The sequence below is a fragment of the Lissotriton vulgaris genome, chromosome 1_1, assembly GCF_964263255.1.
Source record: "Lissotriton vulgaris chromosome 1_1, aLisVul1.2, whole genome shotgun sequence".
NCBI lineage: Eukaryota > Metazoa > Chordata > Amphibia > Caudata > Salamandridae > Lissotriton > Lissotriton vulgaris.
The window spans coordinates 244,156,341-244,183,969 of record NC_141685.1 but is presented as its reverse complement, the minus strand read 5'-3'; the positions used below and the strand labels follow the sequence as shown (position 1 = coordinate 244,183,969).

The following is a 27,629-nucleotide window of genomic DNA, read 5'->3' as shown; positions in this document are numbered from 1 at the left end:
CTACCTTTCACAGCTCTAAACAAAGGGAATGGACTATGAAACCAATTGACAAATTTGTTATACTGTTTGGTGCTCTCTTGAATCGCACTAAAGAAATGGCTTAGAATACTGGGCAGCTATGCAATCAATCTATTTCTCATTACACCTGTGTCCTCAGTCTTACATATATTCCATCTCTTCTCTGTCCATACAAAGTATGTGTTTGTTTGAAGCACTTCATTTTTGTACAACTTAGGAACTATTTAATTTCTCCTTGAAAGCTCTGCCTACGTGCAAGATGTACAAACCCTCGTTGCAGTTGCAAGAAGGCTGGTCTGAAGAATCAGGCCAGTTGCAAGCACAAAGTGGCTTTTTTTGATGTATTAAATCAAAGGTACTTGAAAGGGGTGTTTGGGTGTTCCTTCCAAATACCGAATTGTAGTGGTATGTAGAAATGTTTTTCCATCGTAATTTGGCCAAAAAACAATCATACTTCACCACCATCTCGGTGATTGTGGTAACCAATCATCAAATGATAATGTGTAACGTAAAAACCTCTTCCGCTTCAAGAATGTTTCAAAACAATCATTGTATGTAGAGGCATTGGTCTTATGTACCACTGCCTATTCAAATAAAATAGCAATGAAACAAATTAATCTGTTTTTTAAATGAGCCAGTTTTACTTTAATAAATAATATTAAGGACTACTTCTCCTGTTCCACAGTTTCAAGCCTGTACTTTCCGGCACAACTTAGCATGATCCTCTCACTCTTTCATGATGTACTGATATTATGTCATTCTGACTTTACTGAAAAGCTGGGGATATAGCTCAGTGGTAGAGCATTTGACTGCAGATCAAGAGGTCCCTGGTTCAAATCCGGGTGTCCCCTCAGACTATTTTGATTCTGTTGTTTGTAGTTGGGACTTTTCATCAATTCCTTTTGGATCATCTTTGACAGAGTCAGTGTTCCCTTGGATATTGCACTTTAATAGCATTACATAGTTTGATGCTCAAAACCTGTGAGTAAATGGAGTTTTAACACTCGGCTTGGTATTCCCTTTGGGAAATTTCTGAAAGATCATTGATCTATTTTGGAATTTGGCTCTTCCTTTTACAGCACTAAAGAAAGGGAATGGACTATGAAACAAATTGACAAATGTGTTATACTGTTTGGTGCTCTCTTGAATCGCACTAAAGAAATGGCTTAGAATACTGTGCAGCGATGCAGTCAGTCTATTTCTCATTTCACCTGTGTCCTCAGTCTTACATATATTCCAGCTTGGATGTACCATGTTACAACGTATACCGATACAACTACCTACCATTACAATGCGACCATTACAACGCATACCATTACAACGCATAGCGCTTTGGGGTGCTGGATAGTGGTAAGTATAATTTACTATTCTAACTCCAGTCCCCGTGGACCCTAGGGAAGGTGTTGGATAGTAAATTATACTTATTCCCTATCCTATAGCGCCCCCCAGCGCAATGCGTTGTAATGGTATGCGTTGTAAAAGTCGCGTTGTAATGGTAGTGCGGAGTAACGAATGCGTTGTAACAGGTGCATACCAGCTTTTCCCTGTGCATTAAAAGTATGTGCTTGTTTGAAGCACTTCATTTTTGTGCAACGTAGGAACTATTTAATTTCTCATTGAAAGCTCTGCCTACGTGCAAGATGTTCAAACCCTCGTTGCAGTTGCAAGAAGGCTGGTCTGAAGAATCAGGCCAGTTGCAAGCACAAAGTGGCTTTTTTTGATGTATTAAATCGAAATTTTAATTGTATTAAAATACACAGACTCGACCGCCCTGGTAACAAAAAAGGAGGAGGAACAGCAATAATCTATGATTCAGCCATAAAAATTCACATAAACGACTCTCATCTCGAATGCTGGGGAGAGCTGCTTATAGCCACGATAACAGTAAACAACAAAGAAGCATGGAAGGTGGCTCTCATTTACAGACCTCCCGGCTCTAAAACCAACTTCTCTGAGAAGTTAGTAGAAGCCATAGCACCTTATGCTTTAACTACAAAGAATTTCATCCTTCTGGGAGACGTAAATTACCACCTTGAACTTACCACTGATCCCTGCACTATAGATTTAATCACCAATTTAGAAGCCCTACAACTCTGTCAACTCCCCACAGGTCCAACTCACATAGCTGGACATACTCTTGATCTCATTTGTACAAATTCCCCTAAAGTTACGATTACTCAAAGCGACTTAGTCTTCTGGACAGATCATTACATCATAAATTTCGCTATAAGCGGATCTCAGATTCCGATGACCCGCCCAACAAAAATGAAAAAAACCAGGCCATGGAATAAAATCACCATACCTGCCTTTAGCGAATCCTTTTCCCCGCCCTCTACTGCCCAATGTACCAATCTTAGCCAAATCGCCGTGGAATTTGAATCAGCCATTACCACTACACTTGATGAGATAGCGCCTATGCGCACTTCTAAACCTCCAAGAAATAACTCTCTATGGTTTACACCGGAACTCAAACAAAGAAAATGCGCTACTAGGCTGGCAGAGCGAAAATGGAGACAGACAAAAAGCGCTCAAGATAGACACTTATACAAAGCAGCTCATAGACAGTATATGCAGGACATCGCTGAGGCTAAAAAAGTCTATCTGGGAAACAGGATTGCCCTAGCAGCAAATTCGCAACGAGAACTATTCAATATTGTGAAGGAGTTTACCACACCCCCAGGTGCTCAACAGGCGCTTCCTGACTCCAAAACATGGGTCGATTCTGTGGCCTTCTACTTTCATGATAAAATAACCGAAATTAATGAACGATTTCCTAAGCAAACAACTGAGGTTGAGGCCAGCACTCCTCCCACTGAAAGGCAAACCTCTCATAACAGCCATGATAACACGTTGAAACTGTTCTTGCCCTTGACTGAGCAGGACGTAAATCACGCACTGCTGAAAATGAAATCTGGAGCACCGGGCGACCCTGCTTCGCCACAAGTCTTACATAAAATCTCCCCAGTTTTGATCCCTACCTTGACAAACATTTTTAATCAGTCAATACAACAGTGCGCTGTCCCTGACCATTGGAAAAAAGCTATAATCAGGCCCATTCTGAAGAAACCAAAAGCTGATCCTGATCAATTTACTAACTATAGGCCCATCTCCCTTCTGCCACTCTTTGGGAAAGTCATGGAGACCCTAATAAATAAACAACTTGTTGCCCACCTGGAATCAAATAAACTCCTCGATCCATCCCAATCCGGTTTCAGGGCATTCCACAGCACCGAAACAGCCCTGCTGGAGGTTGTAGATAATATCAGGCTGTCCCTAGACTCAAAAAAATCAGCCATCCTGATATTACTGGATCTATCTGCGGCCTTCGACACCATCTCGCATCGCATACTGTTGGAGCGCCTTGTCGAGATTGGTGTCGAAGGAAACGCTCTTAAATGGATATCAAGCTATCTTGAAAATAGACGATCAAGGGTCCAAATCGGTGACCACACCTCCATCTCCTATAAAAATGATAAAGGAGTCCCACAGGGATCTATTTTAAGCCCGACCCTTTTTAATATTTATGTTTCCCCCCTGGCCAAGATCATCAGAGAATGCGGTTTTGGGACAATATCCTATGCTGACGATACCCAAATTCTCGTCACCATTAGCCAAAACAATGACGATGCTAAATTTAGGTTCAAAAATTGTATGATTAATATACAAGAGTGGATGACTAGAAACTACCTCATGATGAACGCAGGGAAGACCGAAGTCATGCTCTTTGGCAAAGCTGACCAAATCTGGTCATCGGACTGGTGGCCTGACGCCCTGGGCATGTGCCCTGCCCCCAAACCTTACGTCAGGAACCTGGGTGTAATCCTAGATAACAAGCTCACCATGTCCGAACATATAAAAAAAATAGTTGGAAGTAGCTATGGCCAGATACGCAGTTTGAGGAAGATCTTTAAATGGATCCCGCTCTCAGCACGCATGCCCCTAGTTCAAGGGCTGGTTATAAACAGGATGGACTATGGAAACGCTCTGTTCTCAGCCATCAATCAGTCACTACTAAACCGACTTCAGGTTCTTCAAAACACGGCTGCAAGGCTAGTACTAGACCTTCCTCCGCGAACCCCGTCAGCAGCTTGTCTCAGAACGTTGCACTGGCTCCCCGTTAAAAAACGCATAAAATTCAAACTCTGCTGTCTGGTTCATAAGGCAGTAAATGGACATGGACCAGTTTACCTAGAAAGGAAGGTGGCTCTCATTTACAGACCTCCCGGCTCTAAAACCAACTTCTCTGAGAAGTTAGTAGAAGCCATAGCACCTTATGCTTTAACTACAAAGAATTTCATCCTTCTGGGAGACGTAAATTACCACCTTGAACTTACCACTGATCCCTGCACTATAGATTTAATCACCAATTTAGAAGCCCTACAACTCTGTCAACTCCCCACAGGTCCAACTCACATAGCTGGACATACTCTTGATCTCATTTGTACAAATTCCCCTAAAGTTACGATTACTCAAAGCGACTTAGTCTTCTGGACAGATCATTACATCATAAATTTCGCTATAAGCGGATCTCAGATTCCGATGACCCGCCCAACAAAAATGAAAAAAACCAGGCCATGGAATAAAATCACCATACCTGCCTTTAGCGAATCCTTTTCCCCGCCCTCTACTGCCCAATGTACCAATCTTAGCCAAATCGCCGTGGAATTTGAATCAGCCATTACCACTACACTTGATGAGATAGCGCCTATGCGCACTTCTAAACCTCCAAGAAATAACTCTCTATGGTTTACACCGGAACTCAAACAAAGAAAATGCGCTACTAGGCTGGCAGAGCGAAAATGGAGACAGACAAAAAGCGCTCAAGATAGACACTTATACAAAGCAGCTCATAGACAGTATATGCAGGACATCGCTGAGGCTAAAAAAGTCTATCTGGGAAACAGGATTGCCCTAGCAGCAAATTCGCAACGAGAACTATTCAATATAGTGAAGGAGTTTACCACACCCCCAGGTGCTCAACAGGCGCTTCCTGACTGCAAAACATGGGTCGATTCTGTGGCCTTCTACTTTCATGATAAAATAACCGAAATTCATGAACGATTTCCTAAGCAAACAACTGAGGTTGAGGCCAGCACTCCTCCCACTGAAAGGCAAACCTCTCATAACAGCCATGATAACACGTTGAAACTGTTCTTGCCCTTGACTGAGCAGGACGTAAATCACGCACTGCTGAAAATGAAATCTGGAGCACCGGGCGACCCTGCTTCGCCACAAGTCTTACATAAAATCTCCCCAGTTTTGATCCCTACCTTGACAAACATTTTTAATCAGTCAATACAACAGTGCGCTGTCCCTGACCATTGGAAAAAAGCTATAATCAGGCCCATTCTGAAGAAACCAAACGCTGATCCTGATCAATTTACTAACTATAGGCCCATCTCCCTTCTGCCACTCTTTGGGAAAGTCATGGAGACCCTAATAAATAATCAACTTGTTGCCCACCTGGAATCAAATAAACTCCTCGATCCATCCCAATCCGGTTTCAGGGCATTCCACAGCACCGAAACAGCCCTGCTGGAGGTTGTAGATAATATCAGGCTGTCCCTAGACTCAAAAAAATCAGCCATCCTGATATTACTGGATCTATCTGCGGCCTTCGACACCATCTCGCATCGCATACTGTTGGAGCGCCTTGTCGAGATTGGTGTCGAAGGAAACGCTCTTAAATGGATATCAAGCTATCTTGAAAATAGACGATCAAGGGTCCAAATCGGTGACCACACCTCCATCTCCTATAAAAATGATAAAGGAGTCCCACAGGGATCTATTTTAAGCCCGACCCTTTTTAATATTTATGTTTCCCCCCTGGCCAAGATCATCAGAGAATGCGGTTTTGGGACAATATCCTATGCTGACGATACCCAAATTCTCGTCACCATTAGCCAAAACAATGACGATGCTAAATTTAGGTTCAAAAATTGTATGATTAATATACAAGAGTGGATGACTAGAAACTACCTCATGATGAATGCAGGGAAGACCGAAGTCATGCTCTTTGGCAAAGCTGACCAAATCTGGTCATCGGACTGGTGGCCTGACGCCCTGGGCATGTGCCCTGCCCCCAAACCTTACGTCAGGAACCTGGGTGTAATCCTAGATAACAAGCTCACCATGTCCGAACATATAAAAAAAATAGTTGGAAGTAGCTATGGCCAGATACGCAGTTTGAGGAAGATCTTTAAATGGATCCCGCTCTCAGCACGCATGCCCCTAGTTCAAGGGCTGGTTATAAACAGGATGGACTATGGAAACGCTCTGTTCTCAGCCATCAATCAGTCACTACTAAACCGACTTCAGGTTCTTCAAAACACGGCTGCAAGGCTAGTACTAGACCTTCCTCCGCGAACCCCGTCAGCAGCTTGTCTCAGAACGTTGCACTGGCTCCCCGTTAAAAAACGCATAAAATTCAAACTCTGCTGTCTGGTTCATAAGGCAGTAAATGGACATGGACCAGTTTACCTAGAAAGGAAACTTAAGGCCCATGTCCCACTTAGGACACTGCGCTCCTCTACTAAAGCCTTCTTATCCGTTCCCAGAGTCCGAACGGTTAGGAACGGGGACCGAGCCTTCAGCAAAACCGCCCCAGAAGCATGGAACTCCCTCCCCACACCTTTGAGAGAAGAGCCAGATCAAGTCAGATTTCGGAAACTGCTCAAAACCTGCCTCTTTAACCTTTAGTATTCCATCCCTCACACTCCTCTGAATCTGCTGAATCTAAGGATCTTGTCTGCTCCTAGCGCTCTGAGACCTTTGGGTGAATTTCGCGCTTTATAAGTGAAATAAATGTAAATGTAAATGTAAATGAAGGTACTTGAAAGGGGTGTTTGGGTGTTCCTTCCAAATACCGAATTGTAGTGGTATGTAGAAATGTTTTTCCTCCGTAATTTGGCCAAAAAACAATCATACTTCACCACCATCTCGGTGATTGTGGTAACCAATCATCAAATGATAATGTGTCACGTAAAAACCTCTTCCCCTTTAAGAATGTTTCAAAACAATCATTGTATGTAGAGGCATTGGTCTTATGTACCACTGCCTATTCAAATAAAATAGCAATGAAACAAATTAATCTGTTTTTTAAATGATCCAGTTTTACTTTAATAAATAATATTAAGGACTACTTCTCCTGTTCCACAGTTTCAAGCCTGTACTTTCCGGCACAACTTAGCATGATCCTCTCACTCTTTCATGATGTACTGATATTATGTCATTCTGATTTTACTGAAAAGCTGGGGATATAGCTCAGTGGTAGAGCATTTGACTGCAGATCAAGAAGTCCCTGGTTCAAATCCGGGTGTCCCCTCAGACTATTTTGATTCTGTTGTTTGTAGTTGGGACTTTTCATCAATTCCTTTTGGATCATCTTTGACAGAGTCAGTGTTCCCTTGGATATTGCACTTTAATATCATTACAGAGTTTGCTGCTCAAAACCTGTGAGTAAATGCAGTTTTAACACTCAGCTTGGTGTTCCATTTGGGAACTTTCTGAAAGATCATTGATCTATTTTGGAATTTGGCTCTTCCTTTTACAGCACTAAAGAAAGGGAATGGACTATGAAATAAATTGCCAAATTTGTTATACTGTTTGGTGCTTTCTTGAATCGCACTAAAGAAATGGCTTAGAATACTGTGCAGCGATGCAGTCAGTCTATTTCTCATTTCACCTGTGTCCTCAGTCTTACATATATTCCACCTTTTCCCTGTGCATCCAAAGTATGTGCTTGTTTGAAGCACTTCATTTTTGTGCAACATAGGAACTATTTAATTTCTTCTTAAATGCTCTGCCTACGTGCAAGATGTACGAACCATTGTTGCAGTTGCAAGAAGGCTGGCCTGAAGAATCAGGCCATTTGCAAGCACAAAGTGGCTTTTTCTGATGTTTTAAATCGAAGGTCCGTGAAAGGGGTGTTTGGGTGTACCTTCCAAATACCGAATTGTAGTGGTATGTAGAAATGGTTTTCCACCGTAATGTGGCCCAAAAATCATACTTCATCACCATCTGAGTGATTGTGGTAACCAAACATGAAACAATAAGGTATCCCGTAAAAACCTCTTCCCCTTTGAGAATGTTTCAAAACAAACATTTTAAGTGCAGGCATTGGTCCTATGTACTACTGCCTATTCAAATAAAATACCAATCAAACAAATACATATATATTTTTTAATGATCCATTTTTCCTTTAATAAATAATATTAAGAACTACTTCTACAGTTCCACAGTTTCAAGGTTGTACTTACCGGCACAACTTAGCATGATCCTCGCACTCTTTCATGATGTACTGATATATTGTCATTCTGATTTTGTCTGACAGCTGGGGATATAGCTCAGTGGTAGAGCATTTGGCTGCAGATCAAGAGGTCCCTGGTTCAAATCCGGGTGTCCCCTCAGACTATTTTGATTCTGTTGTTTGTAGTTGGGACTTTTCATCAATTCCTTTTGGATCATCTTTGACAGAGTCAGTGTTCCCTTGGATATTGCCCTTTAATAACATTGCATAGTTTGCTGCTCAAAACCTGTGAGTAAATGGAGTTTTAACACTCGGCTTGGTATTCCCTTTGGGAAATTTCTGAAAGATCATTGATCTATTTTGGAATTTGGCTCTTCCTTTTACAGCACTAAAGAAAGGGAATGGACTATGAAACAAATTGACAAATTTGTTATACTGTTTGGTGCTCTCTTGAATCGCACTAAAGAAATGGCTTAAAATACTGTGCAGCGATGCAGTCAGTCTATTTCTCATTTCACCTGTGTCCTCAGTCTTACATATATTCCACCTTTTCCCTGTGCATCCAAAGTATGTGCTTGTTTGAAGCACTTCATTTTTGTGCAACGTAGGAACTATTTAATTTCTCCTTAAATGCTCTGCCTACGTGCAAGATGTACGAACCATTGTTGCAGTTGCAAGAAGGTTGGCCTGAAGAATTAGGCCATTTGCAAGCACAAAGTGGCTTTTTCTGATGTTTTAAATCTAAGGTCCGTGAAAGGGGTGTTTGGGTGTACCTTCCAAATACCGAATTGTAGTGGTATGTAGAAATGTTTTTCCACCGTAATGTGGCCCAAAACAATCATACTTCATCACCATCTGAGTGATTGTGGTAACCAAACATGAAACAATAAGGTATCCCGTAAAAACCTCTTCCCCTTTGAGAATGTTTCAAAACAAACATTTTAAGTGCAGGCATTGGTCCTATGTACCACTGCCTATTCAAATAAAATACCAATCAAACAAATACATATATATTTTTTAATGATCCATTTTTCCTTTAATAAATAATATTAAGAACTACTTCTACAGTTCCACAGTTTCAAGGTTGTACTTTCCGGCACAACTTAGCATGATCCTCTCACTCTTTCATGATGTACTGATGTTATGTTATGTTATGTTATAGCCGTACTTTTAGAGCGCACGGCTACCCCGAGGGGTGTCCCGGCGCTTTAGCAAAGAGGCCTGAAAAACTCAGAAAACAACAAAGCAGAGACGCAGCAGTCACAGAGATCATGTAGAGAAAAGCACGGTCTTCAGCTCCTTCCTGAAAGCCAGAAGATTATTGGCTTTGCGGAGGGAGAGAGGGAGCTCATTCCAAAAACGAGCCGCCACGTATTGGAAGGACCGGCCTCCCATCCGGACTCGTTTCACAGCAGGAACTACCATTTTTGCCAAATCGGCAGACCGCAACATCCTCCGCGGAACATAGGGAGCAATGCGCTTCCTAATGTAGCCGGGGCCAATAGAATGAAGGGCTTTAAATGCCAACGTGAGAATTTTGAACCTAATTCTACTCGAAATAGGTAGCCAGTGCAGCCTTTAAAGCAGCACTGAGGCGCTGGCTCTCCTTGGTAGGCCAAATATGGCTCTAGCTGCCGAGTTTTGGACGATTTGCAGTCTGGACAAGAGGTACTTTGGCAGACCTGCAAAGAGCGCATTAGCGTAATCTAATCTAGATCCCACAAGCACCTGGACTACGGTCTTACGGTATTGTAGGGAAAGCAGTGGGAGGAATTTCCTAAGCATCTTAAGGATGCCGAAGCATTTCCCCGATAGCCCCAAAATGTGGGGTCGAAATGGGAGATCGTCATCGAATACAACTCCAAGGTTTTTCACTTGGGAGGATGACGTCTCAGGAGGAAACATATCCTGGGGCCACCACGACTTCCACCCAGGATCAGGGGCACAGCCGAAAAAGAGCAGCTCAGACTTATCTGAGTTGCATTTCAGGCTGTGCCGCTGAAACCACTTGAAAACTGCACTCAAACAGTCTTTAATTCTGTCGCCGTCAAACACCTCTCCCTTCCTGCATGTAAACAGGAGCTGAGTGTCATCAGCGTATGAGATGACCCGGGCCCCATAAGCCTCCGCGACCCTCGCCAGAGGGGCCATATAGATGTTAAATATGGTGGGGCTCAGAATGGACCCTTGAGGCACCCCCACCTCTAGCGATGGCATTTCCGCGGAGAACGGTGGAGCCCAGATCACCTGCCGACGGTCGGTTAGGAAGGATTGGAACCAGTCCAGCACCGTCCCCCTCAGTCCTATCTCCCTGAGTCTTAAAAGGAGGCCTGCGTGGGGGACGGTGTCGAACGCCGCCGACAGGTCGAGCATGACTAACATAGCCTTTCCCCCCAGATCGAGCGTCTCCCTGATGGCGTCGGTCACCTCCACGAGGGCTGTCTCCGTGCTGTAATTAGCCCGGAAGCCAGATTGAGAATCGTGGAGCAGGTTGTTATTCTCGATAAAGGTGGTGAGAGAGTGTTGAACATGTTTCTCAACCACCTTCGCCAGAGCAGGGAGGAGGGAGATCGGTCTATAGTTAGCTAGCTGCAGGGGATCTAACAAAGGTTTTTTGATCAGCGGCAGAATGAGTGCATGTTTCCATTCTCGAGGTACCACCCCGGAGCTCAGTGACAAATTGAGCAGGGGGTTCAGCAAGCTGTTCACTGCCGAAGCCACCTTGGCCAGACACTTAGCTGGACAGGCATCCAAAGGTGAACCGGATTGAAGCCGGGATAGTAGCTCAAGTGAGGTTTCACAGGACAACTGGGGAAAAACCGATAATGTGGGCCCTGGCTCTACCTCTGAGGTAGAAGCCGACCTCCAGTTGGAAACTGGGGCAGCGACAACCACAGAAGGAGCCACAGGGGGAAAAGAGTCCTGAATCTTTATGATTTTTGTGACAAAAAAGTCAGCAAGCTGCCTAATCCAATCTTCCGTGTGAGAGTGTGAGAGGGCGCCTGTGGCCGGATCTACAAACTCCTTCACAATTCTGAACAGTTCCCTGCTCGTGTTATCAACTTGGTCTATTCTATGTTCGAGGTAGTCCTTTTTGGCTACGGCAATCTGTTTGTGATACAGTTTCATAACATCACGATACTTGGTCTTCTCCACAGGATCGTACATACGGCGCCAGAGTCTTTCCGCCTTTTTGCAATCTTGGCGCATTGTACGTAGTGTGGGGGTAAACCAAGGAGCGGAGTCATGGCAAGGGGCTGTTCTAGCTGCCTTCAAAGGGGCTAACTTCTCAAAACTTGTTTGTAACCAGTTCTGTACCAAAGTTACATCAACATCTAGGTGCCCTGTCAGTTGACACGGGTGTTGATTTAGCGCATCAGAGAGCATGTCAGCTGTCACTAAGTGAAAAGCTCTAGACTGTCGAGTCTTCTCCCTCTGTGATCTTTGGCTGGTCCTAGACTCATGTATTATAACAAAATTTATTATAAAATGGTCTGACCAGAGAACAGGGAGCGGCGGGGACACCTCGATAGGAACCGTAGAAAAAATTAAGTCAAGCGTGTGGCCTTTGACATGGGTGGGACTATCTATGAAAGGGGCGAGGCCCAGCAGTGTAGTGATGTCCCGCAGTTTGGACGCTTCAGCGTCTGTTATTGAATCCATGTGCAAGTTTAAGTCGCCCAGCAGCATGCAGTGCTCTACTCGCATGCAGGGTGTAGCTAAAGCAGACTGCAGGTCCTCAAAAAAAGAGCCAATGGGACCCGGTGGTCTATAGATGAGAATCCCTGTACACGTCTGAGTGGCCGAAAGATGGAGATTGAAGCCAAGGGCTTCACATCCTGTGATATTGTCCACCGGGAAGGACGAACACCCCAAAGCCTTGTCTACTATCAAGGCCACTCCACCACCTCTGCCCCCAACTCTGTCTTTCCTTAAGATGGTATAGTTAGAAGGCAGGGCACAGGCAATGTCCGGTTCCGAGCCTGCCCCTAACCACGTCTCAGTCAGAAAAAGACATGATAGTTTAGAATGTGCCAAAAGATCCCAGATATCCGAAGAGTGACAAGCCAGGGACCTGGTGTTCAAGAGGGCACTATGACAAGACAGAGTGGAGACAGAGGGGATAGGTGTTGGTGTAGGCGAAGCGCGCCACCCACAGACGGGACAGCCTTTACCCAGAAGGCGGCCTCCGGGGAAAAGAGAATTGCATCCCACTCGAGGGGGACGAAGAGCAAACAAGGCAGCAGCGCTATAGGAGATCATCGTGGCAAAGCGGGGCAAAGCGCCGGCTCAACAATCATGAAAAGCCTACCTGCTAGATAGATAAGACGAGTTCCAGAGTCCCGCCTCAAACGCCTCCGGATCGCGGACAGGCGCAGACGGGCAGGACTCTGGCACGACTCAGGCGCAGTGAGGGCGCCACCGCTGCGCGTAACCGCTGCACGAATTCAAGCGAGCTTTAAATAGCGTGCTCTCCGCGTCCCAGCTCACCTGGACGCTCCAAGATGGCGCTCACACTCCACTACCCAAGGCAAGATGTCCGCCGTCAACCACAACCTCCCCAGAACCGGACCCGCCAAACAGAGGTGGTTGTTCCAGAAATTATGTGCAAGGTAGGGGGCAGGAGGGGAGCTAAAAACGAGGGGTAATACAAATAAAATAAAAATAAATGCGAAAAAACGGGGCTTTAAAATGCTGCAGGGCAATGCACAAGGAAACGCGACCAGCGCGACCAACAGCGAGGCGCCAAGTGAATTCTCAGCCTCAGGATACCTTACCAGGTAATCCCCTCGTGATGCTCGCCCTAAATAGCGTGCTCTCCGCGTCCCAGCTCACCTGGACGCTCCAAGATGGCGCTCACACTCCACTACCCAAGGCAAGATGTCCGCCGTCAACCACAACCTCCCCAGAACCGGACCCGCCAAACAGCGGTGGTTGTTCCAGAAATTATGTGCAAGGTAGGGGGCAGGAGGGGAGCTAAAAACGAGGGATAATACAAATAAAATAAAAATAAATGCGAAAAAACGGGGCTTTAAAATGCTGCAGGGCAATGCACAAGGAAACGCGACCAGCGCGACCAACAGCGAGGCGCCAAGTGAATTCTCAGCCTCAGGATACCTTACCAGGTAATCCCCTCGTGATGCTTGCCCTAAATAGCGTGCTCTCCGCGTCCCAGCTCACCTGGACGCTCCAAGATGGCGCTCACACTCCACTACCCAAGGCAAGATGTCTGCCGTCAACCACAACCTCCCCAGAACCGGACCCGCCAAACAGCGGTGGTTGTTCCAGAAATTATGTGCAAGGTAGGGGGCAGGAGGGGAGCTAAAAACGAGGGATAATACAAATAAAATTAAAATAAATGCGAAAAAACGGGGCTTTAAAATGCTGCAGGGCAATGCACAAGGAAACGCGACCAGCGCGACCAACAGCGAGGCGCCAAGTGAATTCTCAGCCTCAGGATACCTTACCAGGTAATCCCCTCGTGATGCTCGCCCTAAATAGCGTGCTCTCCGCGTCCCAGCTCACCTGGAAGCTCCAAGATGGCGCTCACACTCCACTACCCAAGGCAAGATGTCCGCCGTCAACCACAACCTCCCCAGAACCGGACCCGCCAAACAGCGGTGGTTGTTCCAGAAATTATGTGCAAGGTAGGGGGCAGGAGGGGAGCTAAAAACGAGGGATAATACAAATAAAATAAAAATAAATGCGAAAAAATGGGGCTTTGAAATGCTGCAGGGCAATGCACAAGGAAACGCGACCAGCGCGACCAACAGCGAGGCGCCAAGTGAATTCTCAGCCTCAGGATATCTTACCAGGTAATCCCCTCGTGATGCTCGCCCTAAATAGCGTGCTCTCCGCGTCCCAGCTCACCTGGACGCTCCAAGATGGCGCTCACACTCCACTACCCAAGGCAAGATGTCCGCCGTCAACCACAACCTCCCCAGAACCGGACCCGCCAAACAGCGGTGGTTGTTCCAGAAATTATGTGCAAGGTAGGGGGCAGGAGGGGAGCTAAAAACGAGGGATAATACAAATAAAATAAAAATAAATGCGAAAAAACGGGGCTTTAAAATGCTGCAAGGCAATGCACAAGGAAACGCGACCAGCGCGACCAACAGCGAGGCGCCAAGTGAATTCTCAGCCTCAGGATACTTCAGGATACCCTCAGGATATATTGTCATTCTGATCTTGGCTGACAGCTGGGGATATATCTCAGTGGTAGAGCATTTGAATGCAGATCAAGAGGTCCCTGGTTCAAATCCGGGTGTCCCCTCATACTATTTTGAATCTGCTGTTTGTAGTTGGGAATTTTCATGAATCCCATTTGGATCATCTTTGACAGAGTCAGTGTTCCCTTGGATGTTACACTTTAATACCATTACAGTGTTGCTGATTAAAACTTGTGAGTAACTGCATTTTTTACACTGGGCTTGGTATTCCCTATGGGAAATTACTGAAACATCATTGATCTATTTTGGAATTCGGCTCTACCTTTCACAGCTCTAAACAAAGGGAATGGACTATGAAACCAATTGACAAATTTGTTATACTGTTTGGTGCTCTCTTGAATCGCACTAAAGAAACGGCTTAGAATACTGGGCAGCTATGCAATCAATCTATTTCTCATTACACCTGTGTCCTCAGTCTTACATATATTCCATCTCTTCTCTGTCCATACAAAGTATGTGTTTGTTTGAAGCACTTCATTTTTGTGCAACTTAGGAACTATTTAATTTCTCCTTGAAAGCTCTGCCTACGTGCAAGATGTACAAACCCTCGTTGCAGTTGCAAGAAGGCTGGTCTGAAGAATCAGGCCAGTTGCAAGCACAAAGTGGCTTTTTTTGATGTATTAAATTGAAGGTACTTGAAAGGGGTGTTTGGGTGTTCCTTCAAAATACCGAATTGTAGTGGTATGTAGAAATGTTTTTCCATCGTAATTTGGCCAAAAAACAATCATACTTCACCACCATCTCGGTGATTGTGGTAACCAATCATCAAATGATAATGTGTCACGTAAAAACCTCTTCCCCTTTAAGAATGTTTCAAAACAATCATTGTATGTAGAGGCATTGGTCTTATGTACCACGGCCTATTCAAATAAAATAGCAATGAAACAAATTAATCTGTTTTTTAAATGATCCAGTTTTACTTTAATAAATAATATTAAGGACTACTTCTCCTGTTCCACAGTTTCAAGCCTGTACTTTCCGGCACAACTTAGCATGATCCTCTCACTCTTTCATGATGTACTGATATTATGTCATTCTGATTTTACTGAAAAGCTGGGGATATAGCTCAGTGGTAGAGCATTTGACTGCAGATCAAGAGGTCCCTGGTTCAAATCCGGGTGTCCCCTCAGACTATTTTGATTCTGTTGTTTGTAGTTGGGACTTTTCATCAATTCCTTTTGGATCATCTTTGACAGAGTCAGTGTTCTCTTGGATATTGCACTTTAATAGCATTACATAGTTTGCTGCTCAAAACCTGTGAGTAAATGCAGTTTTAACACTCAGCTTGGTGTTCCATTTGGGAACTTTCTGAAAGATCATTGATCTATTTTGGAATTTGGCTCTTCCTTTTACAGCACTAAAGAAAGGGAATGGACTATGAAATAAATTGACAAATTTGTTATACTGTTTGGTGCTTTCTTGAATCGCACTAAAGAAATGGCTTAGAATACTGTGCAGCGATGCAGTCAGTCTATTTCTCATTTCACTTGTGTCCTCAGTCTTACATATATTCCACCTTTTCCCTGTGCATCCAAAGTATGTGCTTGTTTGAAGCACTTCATTTTTGTGCAACGTAGGAACTATTTAATTTCTCCTTAAATGCTCTGCCTACATGCAAGATGTACGAACCATTGTTGCAGTTGCAAGAAGGCTGGCTTGAAGAATCAGGCCATTTGCAAGCACAAAGTGGCTTTTTCTGATGTTTTAAATCGAAGGTCCGTGAAAGGGGTGTTTGGGTGTACCTTCCAAATACCGAATTGTAGTGGTATGTAGAAATGTTTTTCCACCGTAATATGGCCCAAAACAATCATACTTCATCACCATCTGAGTGATTGTGGTAACCAAACATGAAACAATAAGGTATCCCGTAAAAACCTCTTACCCTTTGAGAATGTTTCAAAACAAACATTTTAAGTGCAGGCATTGGTCCTATGTACTACTGCCTATTCAAATAAAATACCAATCAAACAAATACATATATTTTTTTTAATGATCCATTTTTCCTTTAATAAATAATATTAAGAACTACTTCTTCAGTTCCACAGTTTCAAGGTTGTACTTTCCGGCACAACTTAGCATGATCCTCGCACTCTTTCATGATGTACTGATATATTGTCATTCTGATCTTGGCTGACAGCTGGGGATATAGCTCAGTGGTAGAGCATTTGACTGCAGATCAAGAGGTCCCTGGTTCAAATCCGGGTGTCCCCTCAGACTATTTTGATTCTGTTGTTTGTAGTTGGGACTTTTCAGCAATTCCTTTTGGATCATCTTTGACAGAGTCAGTGTTCCCTTGGATATTGCACTTTAATAACATTACATAGTTTGCTGCTCAAAACCTGTGAGTAAATGGAGTTTTAACACTCGGCTTGGTATTCCCTTTGGGAAATTTCTGAAAGATCATTGATCTATTTTGGAATTTGGCTCTTCCTTTTACAGCACTAAAGAAAGGGAATGGACTATGAAACAAATTGACAAATTTGTTATACTGTTTGGTGCTCTCTTGAATCGCACTAAAGAAATGGCTTAGAATACTGTGCAGCGATGCAGTCAGTCTATTTCTCATTTCACCTGTGTCCTCAGTCTTACATATATTCCAGCTTTTCCCTGTGCATTAAAAGTATGTGCTTGTTTGAAGCACTTCATTTTTGTGCAACGTAGGAACTATTTAATTTCTCCTTGAAAGCTCTGCCTACGTGCAAGATGTTCAAACTCTCGTTGCAGTTGCAAGAAGGCTGGTCTGAAGAATCAGGCCAGTTGCAAGCACAAAGTGGATTTTTTTGATGTATTAAATCGAAGGTACTTGAAAGGGGTGTTTGGGTGTTCCTTCCAAATACCGAATTGTAGTGGTATGTAGAAATGTTTTTCCTCCGTAATTTGGCCAAAAAACAATCATACTTCACCACCATCTCGGTGATTGTGGTAACCAATCATCAAATGATAATGTGTCACGTAAAAACCTCTTCCCCTTTAAGAATGTTTCAAAACAATCATTGTATGTAGAGGCATTGGTCGTATGTACCACTGCCTATTCAAATAAAATAGCAATGAAACAAATTAATCTGTTTTTAAATGATCCAGTTTTACTTTAATAAATAATATTAAGGACTACTTCTCATGTTCCACAGTTTCAAGCCTGTACTTTCCGGCACAACTTAGCATGATCCTCTCACTCTTTCATGATGTACTGCTATTATGTCATTCTAATTTTACTCAAAAGCTGGTGATATAGCTCAGTGGTAGAGCATTTGACTGCAGATCAAGAGGTCCCTGGTTCAAATCCAGGTGTCCCCTCAGACTATTTTGATTCTGTTGTTTGTAGTTGGGACTTTTCATCAATTCCTTTTGGATCATCTTTGACAGAGTCAGTGTTCCCTTGGATATTGCACTTTAATATCATTACAGAGTTTGCTGCTCAAAACCTGTGAGTAAATGCAGTTTTAACACTCGGCTTGGTGTTCCATTTGGGAACTTTCTGAAAGATCATTGATCTATTTGGGAATTTGGCTCTTCCTTTTACAGCACTAAAGAAAGGGAATGGACTATGAAATAAATTGACAAATTTGTTATACTGTTTGGTGCTTTCTTGAATCGCACTAAAGAAATGGCTTAGAATACTGTGCAGCGATGCAGTCAGTCTATTTCTCATTTCACCTGTGTCCTCAGTCTTACATATTTTCCACCTTTTCCCTGTGCATCCAAAGTATGTGCTTGCTTGAAGCACTTCATTTTTGTGCAACGTAGGAACTATTTAATTTCTCCTTAAATGCTCTGCCTACGTGCAAGATGTACGAACCATTGTTGCAGTTGCAAGAAGGCTGGCCTGAAGAATCAGGCCATTTGCAAGCACAAAGTGGCTTTTTCTGATGTTTTAAATCGAAGGTCCGTGAAAGGGGTGTTTGGGTGTACCTTCCAAATACCGAATTGTAGTGGTATGTAGAAATGTTTTTCCACCGTAATGTGGCCCAAAACAATCATACTTCATCACCATCTGAGTGATTGTGGTAACCAAACATGAAACAATAAGGTATCCCGTAAAAACCTCTTCCCCTTTGAGAATGTTTCAAAACAAACATTTTAAGTGCAGGCATTGGTCCTATGTACCACTGCCTATTCAAATAAAATACCAATCAAACAAATACATATATTTTTTTTAATGATCCATTTTTCCTTTAATACATAATATTAAGAACTACTTCTACAGTTCCACGGTTTCAAGGTTGTATTTTCCGGCACAACTTAGCACGATCCTCTCACTCTTTCATGATGTACTGATATATTGTCATTCTGATCTTGGCTGACAGCTGGGGATATAGCTCAGTGGTAGAGCATTTGACTGCAGATCAAGAGGTTCCTGGTTCAAATCCGGGTGTCCCCTCATACTATTTTGAATCTGCTGTTTGTAGTTGGGAATTTTCATGAATCCCATTTGGATCATCTTTGACAGAGTCAGTGTTCCCTTAGATGTTAGACTTTAATAACATTACAGTTTTGCTGATTAAAACTTGTGAGTAACTGCATTTTTTACACTGGGCTTGGTATTCCCTATGGGAAATTTCTGAAACATCATTGATCTATTTTGGAATTCGGCTCTACCTTTCACAGCTCTAAACAAAGGGAATGGACTATGAAACCAATTGACAAATTTGTTATACTGTTTGGTGCTCTCTTGAATCGCACTAAAGAAATGGCTTAGAATACTGGGCAGCTATGCAATCAATCTATTTCTCATTACACCTGTGTCCTCAGTCTTACATATATTCCATCTCTTCTCTGTCCATACAAAGTATGTGTTTGTTTGAAGCACTTCATTTTTGTGCAAATTAGGAACTATTTAATTTCTCCTTGAAAGCTCTGCCTACGTGCAAGATGTACAAACCCTCGTTGCAGTTGCAAGAAGGCTGGTCTGAAGAATCAGGCCAGTTGCAAGCACAAAGTGGCTTTTTTTGATGTATTAAATTGAAGGTACTTGAAAGGGGTGTTTGGGTGTTCCTTCCAAATACCGAATTGTAGTGGTATGTAGAAATGTTTTTCCATCGTAATTTGGCCAAAAAACAATCATACTTCACCACCATCTCGGTGATTGTGGTAACCAATTATCAAATGATAATGTGTCACGTAAAAACCTCTTCCCCTTTAAGAATGTTTCAAAACAATCATTGTATGTAGAGGCATTTGTCTTATGTACCACGGCCTATTTAAATAAAATAGCAATGAAAAAATTAATCTGTTTTTTAAATGATCCAGTTTTACTTTAATAAATAATATTAAGGACTACTTCTCCTGTTCCACAGTTTCAAGCCTGTACTTTTCGGCACAACTTAGCATGATCCTCTCACTCTTTCATGATGTACTGATATTATGTCATTCGGATTTTACTGAAAAGCTGGGGATATAGCTCAGTGGTAGAGCATTTGACTGCAGATCAAGAGGTCCCTGGTTCAAATCCGGGTGTCCCCTCAGACTATTTTGATTCTGTTGTTTGTAGTTGGGACTATTCATCAATTCCTTTTGGATCATCTTTGACAGAGTCAGTGTTCCCTTGGATATTGCACTTTAATAGCATTACAGAGTTTGCTGCTCAAAACCTGTGAATAAATGGAGTTTTAACACTCGGCTTGGTATTCCCTTTGGGAAATTTCTGAAAGATCATTGATCTATTTTGGAATTTGGCTCTTCCTTTTACAGCACTAAAGAAAGGGAATGGACTATGAAACAAATTGACAAATTTGTTATACTGTTTGATGCTTTCTTGAATCGCACTAAAGAAATGGCTTAGAATACTGTGCAGCGATGCAGTCAGTCTATTTCTCATTTCACCTGTGTCCTCAGTCTTACATATATTCCACCTTTTCCCTGTGCATTAAAAGTATGTGCTTGTATGAAGCACTTCATTTTTGTGCAACGTAGGAACTATTTAATTTCTCCTTGAAAGCTCTGCCTATGTGCAAGATGTACAAACCCTTTTTGCAGTTGCAAGAAGGCTGGTCTGAAGAATCAGGCCAGTTGCAAGCACAAAGTGGCTTTTTTTGATGTATTAAATCGAAGGTACTTGAAAGGGGTGTTTGGGTGTTCCTTCCAAATACCGAATTGTAGTGGTATGTAGAAATGTTTTTCCTCCGTAATTTGGCCAAAAAACATTCATACTTCACCACCATCTCGGTGATTGTGGTAACCAATCATCAAATGATAATGTGTCATGTAAAAACCTCTTCCGCTTTAAGAATGTTTCAAAACAATCATTGTATGTAGAGGAATTGGTCTTATGTACCACTGCCTATTCAAATAAAATAGCAATGAAACAAATTAATCTGTTTTTTAAATGAGCCAGTTTTACTTTAATAAATAATATTAAGGACTACTTCTCCTGTTCCACAGTTTCAAGCCTGTACTTTCCGGCACAACTTAGCATGATCCTCTCACTCTTTCATGATGTACTGATATTATGTCATTCTGATTTTACTGAAAAGATGGGGATATAGCTCAGTGGTAGAGCATTTGACTGCAGATCAAGAGCTCCCTGGTTCAAATCCGGGTGTCCCCTCAGACTATTTTGATTCTGTTGTTTGTAGATGGGACTTTTCATCAATTCCTTTTGGATCATCTTTGACAGAGTCAGTGTTCCCTTGGATATTGCACTTTAATAACATTACAGAGTTTGCTGCTCAAAACCTGTGAGTAAATGCAGTTTTAACACTCGGCTTGGTGTTCCCTTTGGGAACTTTCTGAAAGATCATTGATCTATTTTGGAATTTGGCTCTTCCTTTTACAGCACAAGAGAAAGGGAATGGACTATGAAATAAACTGACAAATTTGTTATACTGTTTGGTGCTTTCTTGAATCGCACTAAAGAAATGGCTTCGAATACTGTGCAGCGATGCAGTCAGTCTATTTCTCATTTCACCTGTGTCCTCAGTCTTACATATATTCCACCTTTTCCCTGTGCATCCAAAGTATGTGCTTGTTTGAAGCACTTCATTTTTGTGCAACGTAGGAACTATTTAATTTCTCCTTAAATGCTCTGCCTACGTGCAAGATGTACGAACCATTGTTGCAGTTGCAAGAAGGCTGGCCTGAAGAATCAGGCCATTTGCAAGCACAAAGTGGCTTTTTCTGATGTTTTAAATCGAAGGTCCATGAAAGGGGTGTTTGGGTGTACCTTCCAAATACCGAATTGTAGTGGTATGTAGAAATGTTTTTCCACCGTAATGTGGCCCAAAACAATCATACTTCATCACCATCTGAGTGATTGTGGTAACCAAACATGAAACAATAAGGTATCCCGTAAAAACCTCTTCGCCTTTGAGAATGTTTCAAAACAAACATTTTAAGTGCAGGCATTGGTCCTATGTACCACTGCCTATTCAAATAAAATACCAATCAAACAAATACATATATTTTTTTTAATGATCCATTTTTCCTTTAATACATAATATTAAGAACTACTTCTACAGTTCCACAGTTTCAAGGTTGTATTTTCCGGCACAACTTAGCATGATCCTCTCACTCTTTCATGATGTACTGATATATTGTCATTCTGATCTTGAATGACAGCTGGGGATATAGCTCAGTGGTAGAGCATTTGACTGCAGATCAAGAGGTCCCTGGTTCAAATCCGGTTGTCCCCTCATACTATTTTGAATCTGCTGTTTGTAGTTGGGAATTTTCATGAATCCCATTTGGATCATCTTTGACAGAGTCAGTGTTCCCTTGGATGTTACACTTTAATACCATTACAGTGTTGCTGATTAAAACTTGTGAGTAACTGCATTTTTTACACTGGGCTTGGTATTCCCTATGGGAAATTTCTGAAACATCATTGATCTATTTTGGAATTCGGCTCTACCTTTCACAGCTCTAAACAAAGGGAATGGACTATGAAACCAATTGACAAATTTGTTATACTGTTTGGTGCTCTCTTGAATCGCACTAAAGAAATGGCTTAGAATACTGGGCAACTATGCAATCAATCTATTTCTCATTACACCTGTGTCCTCAGTCTTACATATATTCCATCTCTTCTCTGTCCATACAAAGTATGTGTTTGTTTGAAGCACTTCATTTTTGTGCAACTTAGGAACTATTTAATTTCTCCTTGAAAGCTCTGCCTACGTGCAAGATGTACAAACCCTCGTTGCAGTTGCAAGAAGGCTGGTCTGAAGAATCAGGCCAGTTACAAGCACAAAGTGGCTTTTTTTGATGTATTAAATCAAAGGTACTTGAAAGGGGTGTTTGGGTGTTCCTTCCAAATACCGAATTGTAGTGGTATGTAGAAATGTTTTTCCATCGTAATTTGGCCAAAACACAATCATACTTCACCACCATCTCGGTGATTGTGGTAACCAATCATCAAATGATAATGTGTCACGTAAAAACCTCTTCCCCTTTAAGAATGTTTCAAAACAATCATTGTACGTAGAGGCATTGGTCTTATGTACCACTGCCTATTCAAATAAAATAGCAATGAAACAAAGTAATCCGTTTTTTAAATGATACAGCTTTCCTTTAATAAATAATATTAACTACTACTTCTCCTGTTCCACAGTTTCAAGCCTGTACTTTCCGGCACAACTTAGCATGATCCTCTCACTCTTTCATGATGTACTGATATTATGTCATTCTGATTTGACTGAAAAGTTGGGGATATAGCTCAGTGGCTGAGCATTTGACTGCAGATCAAGAGGTCCCTTGTTCAAATCCGGGTGTCCCCTCAGACTATTTTGATTCTGTTGTTTGTAGTTGGGACTTTTCATCAATTCCTTTTGGATCATCTTTGACAGAGTCAGTGTTCCCTTGGATATTGCACTTTAATATCATTACAGAGTTTGCTGCTCAAAACTTGTGAGTAAATGCAGTTTTAACACTCAGCTTGGTGTTCCCTTTGGGAACTTTCTGAAAGATCATTGATCTATTTTGGAATTTGGCTCTTCCTTTTACAGCACTAAAGAAAGGGAATGGACTATGAAATAAATTGACAAATTTGTTATACTGTTTGGTGCTTTCTTGAATCGCACTAAAGAAATGGCTTAGAATACTGTGCAGCGATGCAGTCAGTCTATTTCTCATTTCACCTGTGTCCTCAGTCTTACATATATTCCACCTTTTCCCTGTGCATCCAAAGTATGTGCTTGTTTGAAGCACTTCATTTTTGTGCAACATAGGAACTATTTAATTTCTCCTTAAATGCTCTGCCTACGTGCAAGATGTACGAACGATTGTTGCAGTTGCAAGAAGGCTGGCCTGAAGAATCAGGCCATTTGCAAGCACAAAGTGGCTTTTTCTGATGTTTTAAATCGAAGGTCCGTGAAAGGGGTGTTTGGGTGTACCTTCCAAATACCGAATTGTAGTGGTATGTAGAAATGGTTTTCCACCGTAATGTGGCCCAAAACAATCATACTTCATCACCATCTGAGTGATTGTGGTAACCAAACATGAAACAATAAGGTATCCCGTAAAAACCTCTTCCCCTTTGAGAATGTTTCAAAACAAACATTTTAAGTGCAGGCATTGGTCCTATGTACTACTGCCTATTCAAATAAAATACCAATCAAACAAATACATATATTTTTTTAATGATCCATTTTTCCTTTAATAAATAATATTAAGAACTACTTCTACAGTTCCACAGTTTCAAGGTTGTACTTACCGGCACAACTTAGCATGATCCTCGCACTCTTTCATGATGTACTGATATATTGTCATTCTGATTTTGGCTGACAGCTGGGGATATATCTCAGTGGTAGAGCATTTGACTGCAGATCAAGCGGTTCCTGGTTCAAATCCGGGTGTCCCCTCATACTATTTTGAATCTGCTGTTTGTAGTTGGGAATTTTCATGAATCCCATTTGGATCATCTTTGACAGAGTCAGTGTTCCCTTGGATGTTACACTTTAATACCATTACAGTGTTGCTGATTAAAACTTGTGAGTAACTGCATTTTTTACACTGGGCTTGGTATTCCCTATGGGAAATTTCTGAAACATCATTGATCTATTTTGGAATTCGGCTCTACCTTTCACAGCTCTAAACAAAGGGAATGGACTATGAAACCAATTCACAAATTTGTTATTCTGTTTGGTGCTCTCTTGAATCGCACTAAAGAAATGGCTTAGAATACTGGGCAGCTATGCAATCAATCTATTTCTCATTACACCTGTGTCCTCAGTCTTACATATATTCCATCTCTTCTCTGTCCATACAAAGTATGTGTTTGTTTGAAGCACTTCATTTTTGTGCAACTTAGGAACTATTTAATTTCTCCTTGAAAGCTCTGCCTACGTACAAGATGTACAAACCCTCGTTGCAGTTGCAAGAAGGCTGGTCTGAAGAATCAGGCCAGTTGCAAGCACAAAGTGGCTTTTTTTTATGTATTAAATCGAAGGTACTTGAAAGGGGTGTTTGGGTGTTCCTTCCAAATACCGAATTGTAGTGGTATGTAGAAATGTTTTTCCATCGTAATTTGGCCAAAAAACAATCATACTTCACCACCATCTCGGTGATTGTGGTAACCAATCATCAAATGATAATGTGTCACGTAAAAACCAATTCCCCTTTAAAAATGTTTCAAAACAATCATTGTATGTAGAGGCATTGGTCGTATGTACCACTGCCTATTCAAATAAAATAGCAATGAAACAAAGTAATCCGTTTTTTAAATGATACAGCTTTCCTTTAATAAATAATATTAACTACTACTTCTCCTGTTCCACAGTTTCAAGCCTGTACTTTCCGGCACAACTTAGCATGATCCTCTCACTCTTTCATGATGTACTGATATTATGTCATTCTGATTTTACTGAAAAGCTGGGGATATAGCTCAGTGGTAGAGCATTTGACTGTAGATCAAGAGGTCCCTGGTTCAAATCCGGGTGTCACCTCAGACTACTTTGATTCTGTTGTTTGTAGTTGGGACTTTTCATCAATTCCTTTTGGATCATCCTTGACAGAGTCAGTGTTCCCTTGGATATTGCACTTTAATAGCATTACATAGTTTGCTGCTCAAAACCTGTGAGTAAATGGAGTTTTAACACTCGGCTTGGTATTCCCTTTGGGAAATTTCTGAAAGATCATTGATTTATTTTGGAATTTTGCTCTTCCTTTTACAGCACTAAAGAAAGGGAATGGACTATGAAACAAATTGACAAATTTGTTATACTGTTTGGTGCTCTCTTGAATCGCACTAAAGAAATGGCTAAGAATACTGTGCAGCAATGCAGTCAGTCTATTTCTCATTTCACCTGTGTCCTCAGTCTTACATATATTCCAGCTTTTCCCTGTGCATTAAAAGTATGTGCTTGTTTGAAGCACTTCATTTTTGTGCAACGTAGGAACTATTTAATTTCTCCTTGAAAGCTCTGCCTACGTGCAAGATGTTCAAACCCTCGTTGCAGTTGCAAGAAGGCTGGTCTGAAGAATCAGGCCAGTTGCAAGCACAAAGTGGCTTTTTTTGATGTATTAAATCGAAGGTACTTGAAAGGGGTGTTTGGGTGTTCCTTCCAAATACCGAATTGTAGTGGTATGTAGAAATGTTTTTCCTCCGTAATTTGGCAAAAAAACAATCATACTTCACCACCATCTCGGTGATTGTGGTAACCAATCATCAAATGATAATGTGTCACGTAAAAACCTCTTCCCCTTTAAGAATGTTTCAAACAATCATTGTATGTAGAGGAATTGGTCTTATGTACCACTGCCTATTCAAATAAAATAGCAATGAAACAAATTAATCTGTTTTTTAAATGAGCCAGTTTTACTTTAATAAATAATATTAAGGACTACTTCTCCTGTTCCACAGTTTCAAGCCTGTACTTTCCGGCACAACTTAGCATGATCCTCTCACTCTTTCATGATGTACTGATATTATGTCATTCTGATTTTACTGAAAAGATGGGGATATAGCTCAGTGGTAGAGCATTTGACTGCAGATCAAGAGCTCCCTGGTTCAAATCCGGGTGTCCCCTCAGACTATTTTGATTCTGTTGTTTGTAGTTGGGACTTTTCATCAATTCCTTTTGGATCATCTTTGGAAGAGTCAGTGTTCCCTTGGATATTGCACTTTAATAACATTACAGAGTTTGCTGCTCAAAACCTGTGAGTAAATGCAGTTTTAACACTCGGCTTGGTGTTCCCTTTGGGAACTTTCTGAAAGATCATTGATCTATTTTGGAATTTGGCTCTTCCTTTTACAGCACAAGAGAAAGGGAATGGACTATGAAATAAACTGACAAATTTGTTATACTGTTTGGTGCTTTCTTGAATCGCACTAAAGAAATGGCTTCGAATACTGTGCAGCGATGCAGTCAGTCTATTTCTCATTTCACCTGTGTCCTCAGTCTTACATATATTCCACCTTTTCCCTGTGCATCCAAAGTATGTGCTTGTTTGAAGCACTTCATTTTTGTGCAACGTAGGAACTATTTAATTTCTCCTTAAATGCTCTGCCTACGTGCAAGATGTACGAACCATTGTTGCAGTTGCAAGAAGGCTGGCCTGAAGAATCAGGCCATTTGCAAGCACAAAGTGGCTTTTTCTGATGTTTTAAATCGAAGGTCCATGAAAGGGGTGTTTGGGTGTACCTTCCAAATACCGAATTGTAGTGGTATGTGGAAATGTTTTTCCACCGTAATGTGGCCCAAAACAATCATACTTCATCACCATCTGAGTGATTGTGGTAACCAAACATGAAACAATAAGGTATCCCGTAAAAACCTCTTCCCCTTTGAGAATGTTTCAAAACAAACATTTTAAGTGCAGGCATTGGTCCTATGTACCACTGCCTATTCAAATAAAATACCAATCAAACAAATACATATATTTTTTTTAATGATCCATTTTTCCTTTAATACATAATATTAAGAACTACTTCTACAGTTCCACAGTTTCAAGGTTGTATTTTCCGGCACAACTTAGCATGATCCTCTCACTCTTTCATGATGTACTGATATATTGTCATTCTGATCTTGGCTGACAGCTGGGGATATAGCTCAGTGGTAGAGCATTTGACTGCAGATCAAGAGGTCCCTGGTTCAAATCCGGTTGTCCCCTCATACTATTTTGAATCTGCTGTTTGTAGTTGGGAATTTTCATGAATCCCATTTGGATCATCTTTGACAGAGTCAGTGTTCCCTTGGATG

General features: G+C 41.8%; 16 non-coding genes across 16 annotated transcripts; all 16 read left to right on the top strand.

The window, feature by feature from the left end:
• The first annotated feature begins 797 nt into the window (after window positions 1–797).
• TRNAC-GCA (transfer RNA cysteine (anticodon GCA)) lies at window positions 798–869 on the top strand. The gene has a single exon. It is a non-coding gene; the product is annotated as a tRNA-Cys (tRNA).
• Window positions 870–7,270: 6,401 nt separating this feature from the next.
• TRNAC-GCA (transfer RNA cysteine (anticodon GCA)) lies at window positions 7,271–7,342 on the top strand. The gene has a single exon. It is a non-coding gene; the product is annotated as a tRNA-Cys (tRNA).
• A 1,010-nt stretch (window positions 7,343–8,352) lies between these two features.
• On the top strand, window positions 8,353–8,424 carry TRNAC-GCA (transfer RNA cysteine (anticodon GCA)). The gene has a single exon. It is a non-coding gene; the product is annotated as a tRNA-Cys (tRNA).
• A 6,044-nt stretch (window positions 8,425–14,468) lies between these two features.
• TRNAC-GCA (transfer RNA cysteine (anticodon GCA)) lies at window positions 14,469–14,540 on the top strand. Its single transcript has one exon. It is a non-coding gene; the product is annotated as a tRNA-Cys (tRNA).
• Window positions 14,541–15,551: 1,011 nt separating this feature from the next.
• On the top strand, window positions 15,552–15,623 carry TRNAC-GCA (transfer RNA cysteine (anticodon GCA)). The gene has a single exon. It is a non-coding gene; the product is annotated as a tRNA-Cys (tRNA).
• Window positions 15,624–16,635: 1,012 nt separating this feature from the next.
• TRNAC-GCA (transfer RNA cysteine (anticodon GCA)) lies at window positions 16,636–16,707 on the top strand. The gene has a single exon. It is a non-coding gene; the product is annotated as a tRNA-Cys (tRNA).
• Window positions 16,708–17,718: 1,011 nt separating this feature from the next.
• TRNAC-GCA (transfer RNA cysteine (anticodon GCA)) lies at window positions 17,719–17,790 on the top strand. The gene has a single exon. It is a non-coding gene; the product is annotated as a tRNA-Cys (tRNA).
• A 1,012-nt stretch (window positions 17,791–18,802) lies between these two features.
• TRNAC-GCA (transfer RNA cysteine (anticodon GCA)) lies at window positions 18,803–18,874 on the top strand. Its single transcript has one exon. It is a non-coding gene; the product is annotated as a tRNA-Cys (tRNA).
• Window positions 18,875–19,884: 1,010 nt separating this feature from the next.
• TRNAC-GCA (transfer RNA cysteine (anticodon GCA)) lies at window positions 19,885–19,956 on the top strand. The gene has a single exon. It is a non-coding gene; the product is annotated as a tRNA-Cys (tRNA).
• Window positions 19,957–20,968: 1,012 nt separating this feature from the next.
• On the top strand, window positions 20,969–21,040 carry TRNAC-GCA (transfer RNA cysteine (anticodon GCA)). The gene has a single exon. It is a non-coding gene; the product is annotated as a tRNA-Cys (tRNA).
• A 1,012-nt stretch (window positions 21,041–22,052) lies between these two features.
• TRNAC-GCA (transfer RNA cysteine (anticodon GCA)) lies at window positions 22,053–22,124 on the top strand. Its single transcript has one exon. It is a non-coding gene; the product is annotated as a tRNA-Cys (tRNA).
• A 1,011-nt stretch (window positions 22,125–23,135) lies between these two features.
• Window positions 23,136–23,207, top strand: TRNAC-GCA (transfer RNA cysteine (anticodon GCA)). The gene has a single exon. It is a non-coding gene; the product is annotated as a tRNA-Cys (tRNA).
• A 1,011-nt stretch (window positions 23,208–24,218) lies between these two features.
• TRNAC-GCA (transfer RNA cysteine (anticodon GCA)) lies at window positions 24,219–24,290 on the top strand. The gene has a single exon. It is a non-coding gene; the product is annotated as a tRNA-Cys (tRNA).
• A 1,011-nt stretch (window positions 24,291–25,301) lies between these two features.
• TRNAY-GUA (transfer RNA tyrosine (anticodon GUA)) lies at window positions 25,302–25,373 on the top strand. The gene has a single exon. It is a non-coding gene; the product is annotated as a tRNA-Tyr (tRNA).
• Window positions 25,374–26,384: 1,011 nt separating this feature from the next.
• TRNAC-GCA (transfer RNA cysteine (anticodon GCA)) lies at window positions 26,385–26,456 on the top strand. Its single transcript has one exon. It is a non-coding gene; the product is annotated as a tRNA-Cys (tRNA).
• A 1,012-nt stretch (window positions 26,457–27,468) lies between these two features.
• TRNAC-GCA (transfer RNA cysteine (anticodon GCA)) lies at window positions 27,469–27,540 on the top strand. The gene has a single exon. It is a non-coding gene; the product is annotated as a tRNA-Cys (tRNA).
• The last annotated feature ends 89 nt before the right edge of the window (window positions 27,541–27,629 follow it).